The following is a 13,747-nucleotide window of genomic DNA, read 5'->3' as shown; positions in this document are numbered from 1 at the left end:
GGGGCCTTAATCATCTAAAAATATAATATAAATAATATTATGAGTTTATTTTTTCCTATGTATGGGGGCTTTGGGACACCCTGTACATATATATACTTTTGTTTAGTTTAAAAAAAAAAAAAAAAAGTCAGCTTGATGTAAATGAATAATATGTACAACTTTTATGGGGTGTTCCATCCATGAAACCTCAGCAGATCAGGAGCTATTCAGCCAGAACAGCCCAAACCAATTCAGGGATGGATGCGCTCAGTGCTCGGCTGCTCACGCCTGTCTGCCGGTGGGCGGGACCAGTGACGTGTAGCTTCGGGAGCTCTTGGTAGTTCCGAGTCGGGTAGGAGAAGGCAGGTGAGATCCGTTCGGGCCTTTCCCGGTCACCGGGCACACACCGCCCCTCACTGTATACGCCACACACACAGCAGCGCCATTATGTCACGGTTTTCTCCGTATGGCCACTTCCTGTCACCCCATTCCAGCGACCCTCGCCCTGCCTCGTCGGCGTCTATTGAGAGAGAGAGGCGGAAGTGAGTTGGTCAGTTGCAAAGCATGCTGGGAGGTGTAGTCAGGACGCTGCCTACTTTCATTTCAAGGTAGTAACCGTAGACTACATGTCCCAGGCTCACCAGGGCCTGTAGAAGAAGGGTTAGGAAGCTCGTATTCTGTGCGGTGTTCTCGGTAAGGCTCCGTGTCATGTGTTTTTGCAGTGTGTGCTTTGCCCTCTAGCAGTACCTGGAGTCCCATGATTGCAGTGTTCAGGCTGGAGGTGTCACATGGTGGTAGGGGGCCTGGATTGTGCTCCTAGGCATGGAACTGCTGCAGCTCCCCTTCCATCATTGGCCTTTCTATAGGAGCAGAGGAGATGGACCTCTCCAGTACCCCTCATTGTGTACAGGGGGGGGGGGGGGGCGCTCTGTGTGCTGAGATCTCCTCTACATCATGTGTTTGCCATGGATGCTCCTTATAGTGCACCAGACTGCCTGTATTATCAGTTACAGTGGAGCTAAACCCATCACTTTAACAGTTTCCCAAAACAGGCCTCATTTACCTGTAGGGTACATAACCGTATGCCTGCCGAGGGTCGTGTTTACCATATCGGGGGTGCACAGGCGTTCCATACAGGCAGTCCCATTGCTGTTTAAGTGGAATCAGGAGCAATAGCTGTATGGATACAGCAACTGGTCCCAATGTGACATCCGCACCGGTGTCCCTGAACACATCCTGGATGTGGTTTATGGCTGCGCACCCAAACAGGTGTCACATAGGGTGCAGCGGCTGTGTCCGTGCAGCTGCTGCATCCCAGTCGACAGCAATGGAATTACCTGTGTGGGTAAACCCAATTATTTATACTAGGGATGCACCGAAATGAAAATTCTGGGCTGAAACAGAAACCAAAAATTCAGGATGCCCTTGGCCGAAAAATGAAACCGAAAATGACTTTTTTCCCCCAAATGATTTTAAAATAGTAGGCGAGGTTAATTACCAATGATATTTGTATTATGCAGCATGAGGGGGTTAATGTATTGCCACTGATCACTGATGCATTAGTGACCGACCAGTGGCAGTTAATTAACCCCTTTGTGCGGCATTAGTGCAACCAGTGTCAGTGTTAATTAACACTGGTTACACTGACACTGATACTGGTTGCACTAATGCAGCACAAAGGGGTTAATTAACTGCCACTGGTCGGTCACTAATGCATCAGTGATCAGTGGCAATACATTAACCCCCTCATGCTGCATAATACAAATACCATTGGTAATTAACCTCGCCTCGCCTGGGTTATAGAAGACATTACACTGGTACTGGGTTATAGAAGACATTACACTGGTACTGGCTGGGATATAGAAGACGTTATACTGGTCCTGGCTGGGATATAGAAGACGTTATACTGGTCCTGGCTGGGATATAGAAGACGTTATACTGGTCCTGGCTGGGATATAGAAGACGTTATACTGGTCCTGGCTGGGATATAGAAGACGTTATACTGGTCCTGGCTGGGATATAGAAGACGTTATACTGGTCCTGGCTGGGATATAGAAGACGTTATACTGGTCCTGGCTGGGATATAGAAGACGTTATACTGGTCCTGGCTGGGATATAGAAGACGTTATACTGGTCCTGGCTGGGATATAGAAGACGTTATACTGGTCCTGGCTGGGATATAGAAGACGTTATACTGGTCCTGGCTGGGATATAGAAGACGTTATACTGGTCCTGGCTGGGATATAGAAGACGTTATACTGGTCCTGGCTGGGATATAGAAGACGTTATACTGGTCCTGGCTGGGATATAGAAGACGTTATACTGGTCCTGGCTGGGATATAGAAGACGTTATACTGGTCCTGGCTGGGATATAGAAGACGTTATACTGGTCCTGGCTGGGATATAGAAGACGTTATACTGGTCCTGGCTGGGATATAGAAGACGTTATACTGGTCCTGGCTGGGATATAGAAGACGTTATACTGGTCCTGGCTGGGATATAGAAGACGTTATACTGGTCCTGGCTGGGATATAGAAGACGTTATACTGGTCCTGGCTGGGATATAGAAGACGTTATACTGGTCCTGGCTGGGATATAGAAGACGTTATACTGGTCCTGGCTGGGATATAGAAGACGTTATACTGGTCCTGGCTGGGATATAGAAGACGTTATACTGGTCCTGGCTGGGATATAGAAGACGTTATACTGGTCCTGGCTGGGATATAGAAGACGTTATACTGGTCCTGGCTGGGATATAGAAGACGTTATACTGGTCCTGGCTGGGATATAGAAGACGTTATACTGGTCCTGGCTGGGATATAGAAGACGTTATACTGGTCCTGGCTGGGATATAGAAGACGTTATACTGGTCCTGGCTGGGATATAGAAGACGTTATACTGGTCCTGGCTGGGATATAGAAGACGTTATACTGGTCCTGGCTGGGATATAGAAGACGTTATACTGGTCCTGGCTGGGATATAGAAGACGTTATACTGGTCCTGGCTGGGATATAGAAGACGTTATACTGGTCCTGGCTGGGATATAGAAGACGTTATACTGGTCCTGGCTGGGATATAGAAGACGTTATACTGGTCCTGGCTGGGATATAGAAGACGTTATACTGGTCCTGGCTGGGATATAGAAGACGTTATACTGGTCCTGGCTGGGATATAGAAGACGTTATACTGGTCCTGGCTGGGATATAGAAGACGTTATACTGGTCCTGGCTGGGATATAGAAGACGTTATACTGGTCCTGGCTGGGATATAGAAGACGTTATACTGGTCCTGGCTGGGATATAGAAGACGTTATACTGGTCCTGGCTGGGATATAGAAGACGTTATACTGGTCCTGGCTGGGATATAGAAGACGTTATACTGGTCCTGGCTGGGATATAGAAGACGTTATACTGGTCCTGGCTGGGATATAGAAGACGTTATACTGGTCCTGGCTGGGATATAGAAGACGTTATACTGGTACTGGCTGGGATATAGAAGACGTTATACTGGTCCTGGCTGGGATATAGAAGACGTTATACTGGTCCTGGCTGGGATATAGAAGACGTTATACTGGTCCTGGCTGGGATATAGAAGACGTTATACTGGTCCTGGCTGGGATATAGAAGACGTTATACTGGTCCTGGCTGGGATATAGAAGACGTTATACTGGTCCTGGCTGGGATATAGAAGACGTTATACTGGTCCTGGCTGGGATATAGAAGACGTTATACTGGTCCTGGCTGGGATATAGAAGACGTTATACTGGTCCTGGCTGGGATATAGAAGACGTTATACTGGTCCTGGCTGGGATATAGAAGACGTTATACTGGTACTGGCTGGGATATAGAAGACGTTATACTGGTACTGGCTGAGATATAGAAGACGTTATACTGGTACTGGCTGAGATATAGAAGACGTTATACTGGTACTGGCTGGGATATAGAAGACGTTATACTGGTACTGGCTGGGATATAGAAGACGTTATACTGGTACTGGCTGGGATATAGAAGACGTTATACTGGTACTGGCTGAGATATAGAAGACGTTATACTGGTACTGGCTGAGATATAGAAGACGTTATACTGGTACTGGCTGAGATATAGAAGACGTTATACTGGTACTGGCTGCGATATAGAAGACGTTATACTGGTCCTGGCTGAGATATAGAAGACATTATACTGGTCCTGGCTGAGATATAGAAGACATTATACTGGTCCTGGCTGAGATATAGAAGACATTATACTGGTCCTGGCTGAGATATAGAAGACATTATACTGGTCCTGGCTGAGATATAGAAGACATTATACTGGTACTGGCTGAGATATAGAAGACATTATACTGGTACTGGCTGGGATATAGAAGACATTATACTGGTCCTGGCTGGGATATAGAAGACATTATACTGGTCCTGGCTGGGATATAGAAGACATTATACTGGTCCTGGCTGGGATATAGAAGACATTATACTGGTCCTGGCTGGGATATAGAAGACATTATACTGGTCCTAGCTGGGATATAGAAGACATTATACTGGGTCTAGCGGGCGCTGTAATGGTATTGTGTTCTAGAGGAAAATGCCATAGTTCCAGTACAATAGAGAGACAATACAGGAGTTGGCCGTCCTGGTCTTCTCCTAGTCCTATGATAGGAGCTGTCAGTCCCTGCACAGTCCAGCCTGCACCTGCCTATCAGTGAAGTGTATAGAGCCGTTCTATGACACCGGGGAGCTGTAATCTTGCAGTAGGGCAGTCTCTCATGTATACACGGCTCTGGTGATAAAACATGGGGGCGCAGTAACTCGGTTCACTATAGTGACATCAGATCCCGCATACCACTTACCCAGCACGTCCCCACGCTGCCAGACCTCAGGATGGAAAAATGCGGGTACTGCACGGCATGTCGTCACGTCAATTCCGCGAGGAAGGGGGGCGCAGCACAGGTGAAGTGTGTATGAAGTAACACACTGGGCGGGCGAGCGAGCGAGCGGCCACTAATAGCTGTAAGGAAGTGAGCCCTTCACTTCGCTGTCAGCGGAATTACCTGCCTGACAGGGAAGTGAAGGGCTCACTTCATTACAGCTATTAGCGGCCGCTCTCCTGCCCGCCCGGTGTGTTACTTCATACACACTTCACCTGTGCTGCGCTGCGCCCCCCTTCCTCACGGCAGCCATTCATTTCGGCATCTTTAACCCGTTTTCGGCCGAAAATTTCGGGTGCACCACTAATGTACACCCCAAGGCACGTTGTGATTGATAACTGTCACAGTTGCTGGTGCTCTTATCTGAACTGTCAGGTCATTAAATGGCTGGTGTCATAACTGATCATGTGTGCAGCACCATGGCAACTGCAGGTCAAACAGCAGCTAAGAGAACAGCGCCCTTGGCTGTAAAGGATAAGTGGGTTTGTTTCACTTTTCAGTTACGGCATGCATCTGAGAGTGGGTACATAAGGTTGCCACGTCATCCCTTTAAACCAGGACACATATTAATTACACAGGTTCTGAGGCTAATATAAGGCACTAAGTGAGTTTAATTACCACCTTAATCAGCCTCATAACCTGTGTAATTGTGTGTCCTCGTTTAATGGAATGAGGTGGCAACCCTATGGCAACATAATGTCAATTTCAGTGGCACCCAGAAGATCATCATGTGGAACGCATGTTGGCTGGAACTGGTGGATGCTCCTGTCGGTCACCGCTCCTTACAAATCAACCACTGCCTTGGGCTGTAATTCACAGTGCACTAGGCTTTTAATTACAGAGCTTGTCCTGCCCCTCAGGGGTCGTGGCCCATGCACCTCCATGGTGTTTTGGCAAGGCCTGTGGTAAATCACTGATGTCCAGGTGCCAGCCATCTCCCAGTACCAGTGTAGGCCCTTCTGTGCAGCAGACATAGTTGTGTGAAGAGGCTCGCCCAAGTACACTCTCCATCCTCCTAGTGAAACCACCAGGTACAACATGTATAGATGCAAGAACCCTGCATTTCCAAAGGTACAGGACTTGGGGTTGATGTGACGTCTACAGCACTCTGTTATTCGCTGTCAAGTTGGCTGTCTAAAGCTTGTAAATTGACGCTTAAAGCGGACCTTCACAGCTAAATTCCACTGTACATCGTTGTTATCGCCCTTCCATCCGCAATCTAAAAAAGCTGACTTTTTTCTGATTAATTTCTGCTTAATTACTTTTTTATATTTTGTTGCTACATGGCCCACCCCACCCTGCCTCCATTCTCGCCTAGGCGAAAATGAAGTAACTGCTCCTAAGGCATCCATACCTGGTGCAAATCATCTTGGGGCCAGTTGCAAGAACCTGGAAAAGACGAATAGCTTCCCATGATGTCAGAGAGGAAGATGGCATCGCAGGACAAGGCTTTCAGTGGCGGATTACAGCAGGACAATGCTGGATTTGCCAGGCATGTATGTATGATAATTGAGGGCAACTCAATATAAAAGGTATGAGTGAATTGAAAAGAAAAATGAACCGAGGGGAGAGGTGTGGAAAAAGTTCCTGCCCTTTGGTTAAGAGCTGACCTTCAGGAAAAACTAAATTCCCCCCAGCACTGCAAGGGTTGAATGTTCATTTATGTCTAGGGTATCAAAAAATACTTTTACTGATGCTTCACTCTTTCAGGCTTCCTCCACAGTGCTAGACTGGCATTCGTTCTTCGTAGGAAGGGAACCATATTACACACCCCTAAATGCACTTTTTTGTGTATGTTCACATATCTTCTGTATGTTCACTTTTGGTGTTTTTGCACACCATACCATGGGCTTGTTTTTTGGAGAAAAAAGGCACATAGCTCTGTGTTGGATGTGACAGTTCCAAGGGACAGTCCACAATTCTGAGTGTAGAGGATAGCGCCTGCTGCTGGGAAACAAGTACGGTAAGTAAAAACTGCTTTTTCTGGTACACTACGGGTGCATCTCATAAAATTATAATATAATCAAAAAGTTAATTTATTTCAGTAATTCAGTTCAAAAGGTGAAACTGATATTTTATATAGATGCGTTACACACATAATGATATATTTCAAGCATTTCTTTCTTTTAATTTGATGATTATAGCTTACAGCTAGTGAAAACCCAAAATTCAGTATCTCAGAAAATTAGAATATTATATAAGACCAATGAAAAAAAAAAAAAAGTTTTTTAATTCAGAAATGTTGTCTTACTGGAAAGTACTGGTATGTCCATGTACAGTGTAGTATGCAATCAATACTTGGTCGGGGCTTCTTTTGCAATAATTACCGCATCAATACGGCGTGGCATGGAGGTAGCCTGTGGCACTGCTGAGGTGTTATGGAAGCCCAGGTTGCTTTGAAAGGGGCCTTCAATTTGTCTGCTTTGTTGGGTCTGCTGTCTCTCATCCTCCTCTTGGCAATACCCCACAGATTCTCTATAGGGTTTAGGACAGGCAAGTTTGCTGGCCAATGAAGCGGTGATACCATGATCATTAAACCAGGTATTGGTAAGTCCTGCTGGAAAATGAAATCAGCATTTCCATAAAGCTGGTCAGCAGAGGGAAGCATGAAGTGCTCTAGAATTTCCTGGTAGAGGGCTGTGCTGACTTTGGACTTGATAAAACACAGTGGACCAACACCAGCAGGTGACATGGCTCCCCAAATCATCACAGACTGTGGAAAGTTTAGAATTTCATTTGGAAATCAAGGTCCAAGAGTCTGGAGGAAGAGTGGAAAAGCAAAGAATCCAAGTTGCATGAGGTCCAGTGTGAAGTTTCAACAGTCAGTGATGATTTGGGGAGCCATATCATCTGCTGGTGTTGGTCCACTGTGTTTTATCAAGTCCAAAGTCAGCGCAGCCCTCTACCAGGGAATTCTAGAGCACTTCATGCTTCCCTCTGCTGACCAGCTTTATGGAGATGCTGATCTCATTTTCCAGCAGGACTTGCCAATAACTGTTTTATCGATTATTATATCACTGTTCTTGATTGGCCAACAAACTCGCCTGACCTAAACCCCATAGAGAATCTGTATTGTCAAGAGGAAGATGAGACACCAGACCCAACAATGCAGATGAGCTGAAAACAGCTATCAAAGCAACCTCAGCTTCTAGAACACCTAAGTAGTGCCACAGGCTGATTGCCTCCATGCCACTCCGCATTGAATTAGTAATTCATGCGAAAGGAGCCTCAACCAACTATTAAGTGCAAACTATACTGTATGTGGTCATACGTTTCAGTAAGCCAAAATTTCTGTATTCAATTTTTTTTTTTTTTTTTTTTTTTTATTAGTCTTATGTAATGTTCTAATTTTCTGAGACACTGAATTTTGGGTTTTCACTAGGTGTAAGCCATAATCATCAACATTAAAAGAGAGAAATACTTGAAATACATCACTCTGTGTGTAACACATCTATATAAAATATGAGTTTTACTTTTTGAATTGAATTACTGAAATAAACTTTTTGGTGATAGTCTAATTTTATGAGATGCACCTGTAGATGTAAACAAGCAATTTTATCCTTGCAGTTCAGAGGCAGCCCCACTGCAAGAAAGAATTTTTATTTTACCCGGAGAACTATTCCTAGAACCTATACCACAAGGTATCTGCTATTATCTGTGCTAGCTAGGAAAGATTCTTCTATTCCACTGCACCCCCAGAAAGAGGCTTCACTTTTAAGTATTTGACTTCCTTGAATTTGTGAGTAAGCCCCATCCTACTGTCATCTCCCGGCCCAGTGAGTGTCAGTGGTTGGAGAGGTGTAACTGGTAGGACCCTCATCTGTAATAGATAAGGGGAGTTCATTGTATTCACAGAAAGCTTTGAAATCTGTAGAAATAATACAATACCTTTTGTTAATGGATGAGGGTATAGTGAACAATAGGATCCTTCTCTGCACTATGGATGGAGCTGTCCATCGCAGCACCAGAAGGAGAGTGCTGTGTGTGGTTTCTTGAATGAATGAATGAAACTATTGTTTGTACAGTACAGAGCAACAGTTCTAATCATTAGAGGTAACTTCTGTGATTGTGTTGTTTTCAAAAAATATTTCTTTAACGAACATCACAGGACACAGAGCATCTTCGTATCTAGTATGATAAGGTTATGGTGCCACCTTCAGATGATTGGACACTGACAAAAAAAAAAAAAAAAAAAAGGCAGGAAGTCCCCTCCCAGGCATAACCCCTCCCCATTAGGCAAGGCTTCAATTTTTTTGCTAGTGTGTTGGATGATGGCCATGTCTGTGCAGCTTTGTGCACAACGGCTAGCTTCCTAACTGTTCCATCTGGGATTAGGGGACCTGCTTTATTTGGATCCATTTTTCCATCGATTTTTAACACCCCAATAAATGGTACCTGGATCCCGCACCGGAAAGCTTACAGTTCAACAACCTGCTGCTTCTACTTTTCTTTTTTTTTTAACCACTTGCCTACCGGGCACTTTCACCCCCTTCCTGCCCAGGCCAATTTTCAGCTTTCAGCGCTCTCACGCTTTGAATGACAATTGCGCGGTCATGTTACACTGTACCCATATGAAATTTTTATCATTTTTTTCACACAAATAGAGCTTTCTTTTGGTGGTATTTAATCATCTCTGGGTTTTTTATTTCTTACAAAAGAAAAAAAGACAGAAAATTTTGAAAAAAAAAAGTTTTTTTCTTATTTTCTGCGAGTAAATTTTGAAAATAAATACATTTTTTCTCCTTCACTGATGTGCACTGATGAGGTGGCACTTATGGGCACTGATGAGGTGGCACTTATGGGCACTGATGAGGTGGCACTGATGAGGAGGTACTAATATACCGCACTGATAGGCGGCACTGAGAGGTGGCACTGCTGGGCACTGAGAGGCGGCACTGCTGGACACTGACGGGCAGCACCATCAGTGCCCATAGTGCTGCCAGTCAGTGCTCATCAGTGCCTAGATGAGCAGGCACTGACTGGCGGCACTGATTGTGGGCACTGATGGTGGGCACATTGTATTTTATTTACCTCTGTTGTAATCAGGGCACTGGTGATCAGTGCCCTGATTACATTTTTCTGTGTCCCCGAACGGCTGATCGGCTCTGCTCCTTCCTCACACTGCAGTCTCTGTGTGAGGAAGGAGAGCTGGTAATGAGAGATGATCTCATATGTTTACATATGAGATCATCTCTCATTGCATGGGCCGATCACGTGGTAAATGGCTGCTGTGATTGGCCATTTACCACGATCTGTGATTGGCTATGTCCAAGGGACACGGCCGACACAGATTTTCCCAGATGCGCGCTGGAATTCCAGAGCTTTTCCTCTGCGCTTTGTTTTTTAAATTTTTAATCCAAAAAAAGTATTGCTCTTCTGCAAGCTCTTGGCCATCTTCTATCACAAGGAGTTATTTTTCAGGTTCCAGAGAACAAAAGGTTTTGTGGTTTCTGCTCAAACATTTCATTTTCCTGAACCTAAAGCAGTGATGTTAGTCCCGCCTTAGATCTCAAGAGACTCATCAAGTTTCTGCAAGTGCAGAAGTTTCGGATGGAATCAGTGTGGTAAGTGGTGGCCTCTCTCCAACAGAAAGTTTTCCTGGCATCAGTGGATATTAAAGATGCTTACCTGCACATTCTGACCTTGCCATCTCACCAAAGGTTTGTGGTGGAGGACAGCCACCTTCAGTTTGTTGCCTTGCACACATTGAACACTCTGTCAGGGCTAGGATGGACTCTGAATTTACAGAAGTCAGGCCAGTGGTTGAAATGTTTAGCCCTGCCTCTGGATACTATCCAGGCGAGAGTAATCCTTCATCTGGACAAATGTCTTGTGCTCAGGTGGTGTTGCTCAAGACTTTGACAAATCCCTCAGTGCACTTTTGCATGCGGGTTATGGGAAAGATAGTAGCCTCCTTAAGTCAGTGCATTTTATCCAGTTTTGATTCCACATCCCCAAAACGTAATGTCTTAGCAGCATCTAATGGGACGATGCAGTTGTTGGATCCTTTGATGCTTCAAACCCAGCACGAGGCTGTCTCTGAACTGGTGGATTTCAACACAGATGCTGGAGATGGGGAAAATTGTTCCTCCCTCTATCCTGGAGGGTCATGATGACAAATGCCAGTCTGTGGACAATCCCTAGGTCCAGCAAATCCTGTTTGGGTGGAACGCCGTGTTATCATGCTGTCACCTGTCCACATTCCATGGATCTTCTGTCTTACAGGTTCAATGCAAACCTAGACAGGTGCGACTCGAGGACCAGGGATTCTCAAGTTTTGCGGTGGATTCTCTGGTGACACTTTGGGACCAGTTCTCCCTAAAATGTATGGCTTTCTGCCAATACATCTTATACATCGTCTGCTTCGCAGGTTTCAAGTGGACAGAATTCTGGTGATTTTAATTGCCTTGGTCTGGGCCATGAGAACATGTCTGTTGACGACCCTTTAAATCCTTTCAGATTGACCGCTCCTTCAAGGTCTGATCTTCCATCCTTCCTTGCAGTTGCATGGTTGTTGAAGCCAGGGTCAGGGGAGTTTCTAATTGGCCATTCCTACCCTACTAAAGGCTCAGAAGGTGACTTCAAGGAAGATGTGCCACAGATGTTGGAACTTTTGCCTTTGTTGGTGTGAGGATAGCGGAATTCTCCTCGTAAGCTTGTTTTGGGGATGTATCCTGGCTTTTCAGCAATCTGGAGTTTTTCTGGGACTTGCCGTAAGTACAAACAAGGGCTAGATTTTCGCTTTGGAGGTCCTGTTTCATAGACCAATAGCTTCACATTCCTTGGTACCTGCCTTTGTGCAAGGCATCACGCGTATTGTTCACGCTTAGTACTTTCTGTTGATCCCATTGGGGATAATCCTTTAATCCTTCTCGCCCTTTAGTCCTGGCTCGCAAGGCTAATTGTCAGTTAAATCAACGCAGTTCTGTATTGCAAAAATGGCCTGGTCAGGAAGAGGGTAAAACCTTCCAGGGCTGAAGTGGTTAAAGCAGACTTAAACCCTCTCCTATCCTTTACAGCCAATGAAGTTGCTTCTGGTTGATCTGCAACTGCCATGGTGCTGCACATGTGAGCATTTATGACACCAGCCATTTGATGGTTTGACAGTTGGGTTGAGGACACAAGCAAATGTGACAGTTAGTTAGTATTCCCAATTCCCCCTTGGTAATATGCTTACCAAAACACAGTGTAACAAAGGCCCAGGATCCTAAACAACGATCTTGATGTTGTTGGCAGATATCCGTGACAAACCTCAAGATATGGATATGTAAATCATAGAAAAAAAACAGAAGAACGCCATAGAGTAAAAATCCCACAAACAATATGTAATGTCCGTATAGCACCGGTGATAAACCCAAACTGAAAGATGTGTGAATAATAGGAATAAAGTTAGTCCACCACCAACATTAATGCTGCTTACCAGATTGAAGGTAAACAGCCACAACAAAAAGGGGATAGATGCAGGAAGCCCAACAGATAAGCAATCAAGATATTCTTTACCGAAGAATAATCCACCACCAAAAGGTCAGCCCCTCACCAGATTGGATATAAAACTTTCTTATATGGACAAATAGCACTCCACCCAGCACTCAGGTACAATGACACCTCCAAGCCTCTTACCAGATGAAGAACTTGTTAAAGCATTGATGTCCTGAGGTAAATAGACATTGAGATCCCCACAGATGGTATAGGATACTGGATGGATGATAAGATCGCCTCTGATGCACAGTGAATGGGGCCTCAATAGCACAGAATAAAAAAGAAGGCCGCCATAGTGTAAAAACGTACAAGAAATTTAATAAATAAAAGAATCGCACTTGGGCCTTTGTTAAACTGTGTTTTAGTAAGCATATAACCAAGGGGGAATTTGGATTGACACCATTTCTTCACTTTTCTTCATTATATATGGACATTCATTTTGATTTGAACTTTTTCACTTGATGATTTTTTTGGACATTTATTTAGTCCTATATCACTGAGCGCGACTTTTCTATATATAATTCCTAAAGGGTGTGGTCACACTTGAAGTTGCTGCTTAAAGCGGAGTTCCACCCAAAATTGGAACTTCCGCTTTAGGCATTCTAACCCCCTGACATGCCACATTTGGCATGTCATTTTTTTTGGGGGGGGGGGGGAGCGGGTACCTAGTTTTGACAGGTACCCGCTCCCACTTCCGCTCGGAGCGCCGCGGCGCCCTGAACGGAAGTTCTCCCCTCCCCCTCCCTCCCTGCAATCTTCTGGGACATGTCAGAGGTCCCAGAAGATTGCCAGCCAATCAAGACGCGCAGCGCGTCTCGCGCATGCGCAGTCGGTACCCGGCTGTGAAGCCGCAAACTGTCACAGCCGGATGCCCACAGCAGTGATGCCGGCGCCGAGGGAGAGGATCGAGGCTTCGGGCGGCCGCATCGCTGGACCGTTGGACAGGTGAGTGAAATGGCTGGAACTCCGCTTTAATTTAATTTATCACCTTTAGCACGGTTACTCCTTTTTATTAGTTAGTATTCCTGGCATTACTGCTAAATTGATGGGTTTAGTTCCGCTTTATGATTTTCTGCTGTTCAGGGGCTCTGGGCTTTAGCAAAGTGGCAGCCTCCAGCAAGAAGAAACAGGAGCAATGCTGGAGGAAATTTACAGTACACACTCATTTTGGTAGCATAATTATTATTATGGAATGTATTTTTTTCTTCCTAAAGAACATTTTATTTTTTTTATTACTTTTTATGGGTAAAGTTCTGCTTTAGGCTCCCTTCACGGCTATGCATGTTGCTTTTGAGTGATTCTGCAGTGCTTTTTGCTGTTTTTATTACTGCCATGTTGCCACGATTTGCTTTTTTTAGGCAAATTTGTTGTT

At 45.0% G+C, this 13,747-nt stretch overlaps 1 protein-coding gene across 2 annotated transcripts in view; it reads left to right on the top strand.

The window, feature by feature from the left end:
• The first annotated feature begins 212 nt into the window (after positions 1-212).
• The window catches only part of RER1 (retention in endoplasmic reticulum sorting receptor 1), a 62,263-nt gene continuing 48,728 nt past the window's right edge, over positions 213-13,747 (top strand). The window contains exon 1 of one of the 2 annotated variants that reach the window (XM_082274420.1): positions 213-345. The gene's annotated coding sequence lies outside the window, so the exon portion shown is untranslated. Of the gene's footprint in view, positions 346-526; positions 673-13,747 lie in introns of those variants that run through there. The other variant, XM_082274419.1, reaches the window with a different exon arrangement.

The sequence above is a fragment of the Pelophylax lessonae genome, assembly GCF_965119305.1.
Source record: "Pelophylax lessonae genome assembly, chromosome: 12".
Taxonomy (NCBI): Eukaryota; Metazoa; Chordata; class Amphibia; order Anura; family Ranidae; genus Pelophylax; species Pelophylax lessonae.
This window is presented reverse-complemented; position numbering and strand designations above follow the sequence as displayed.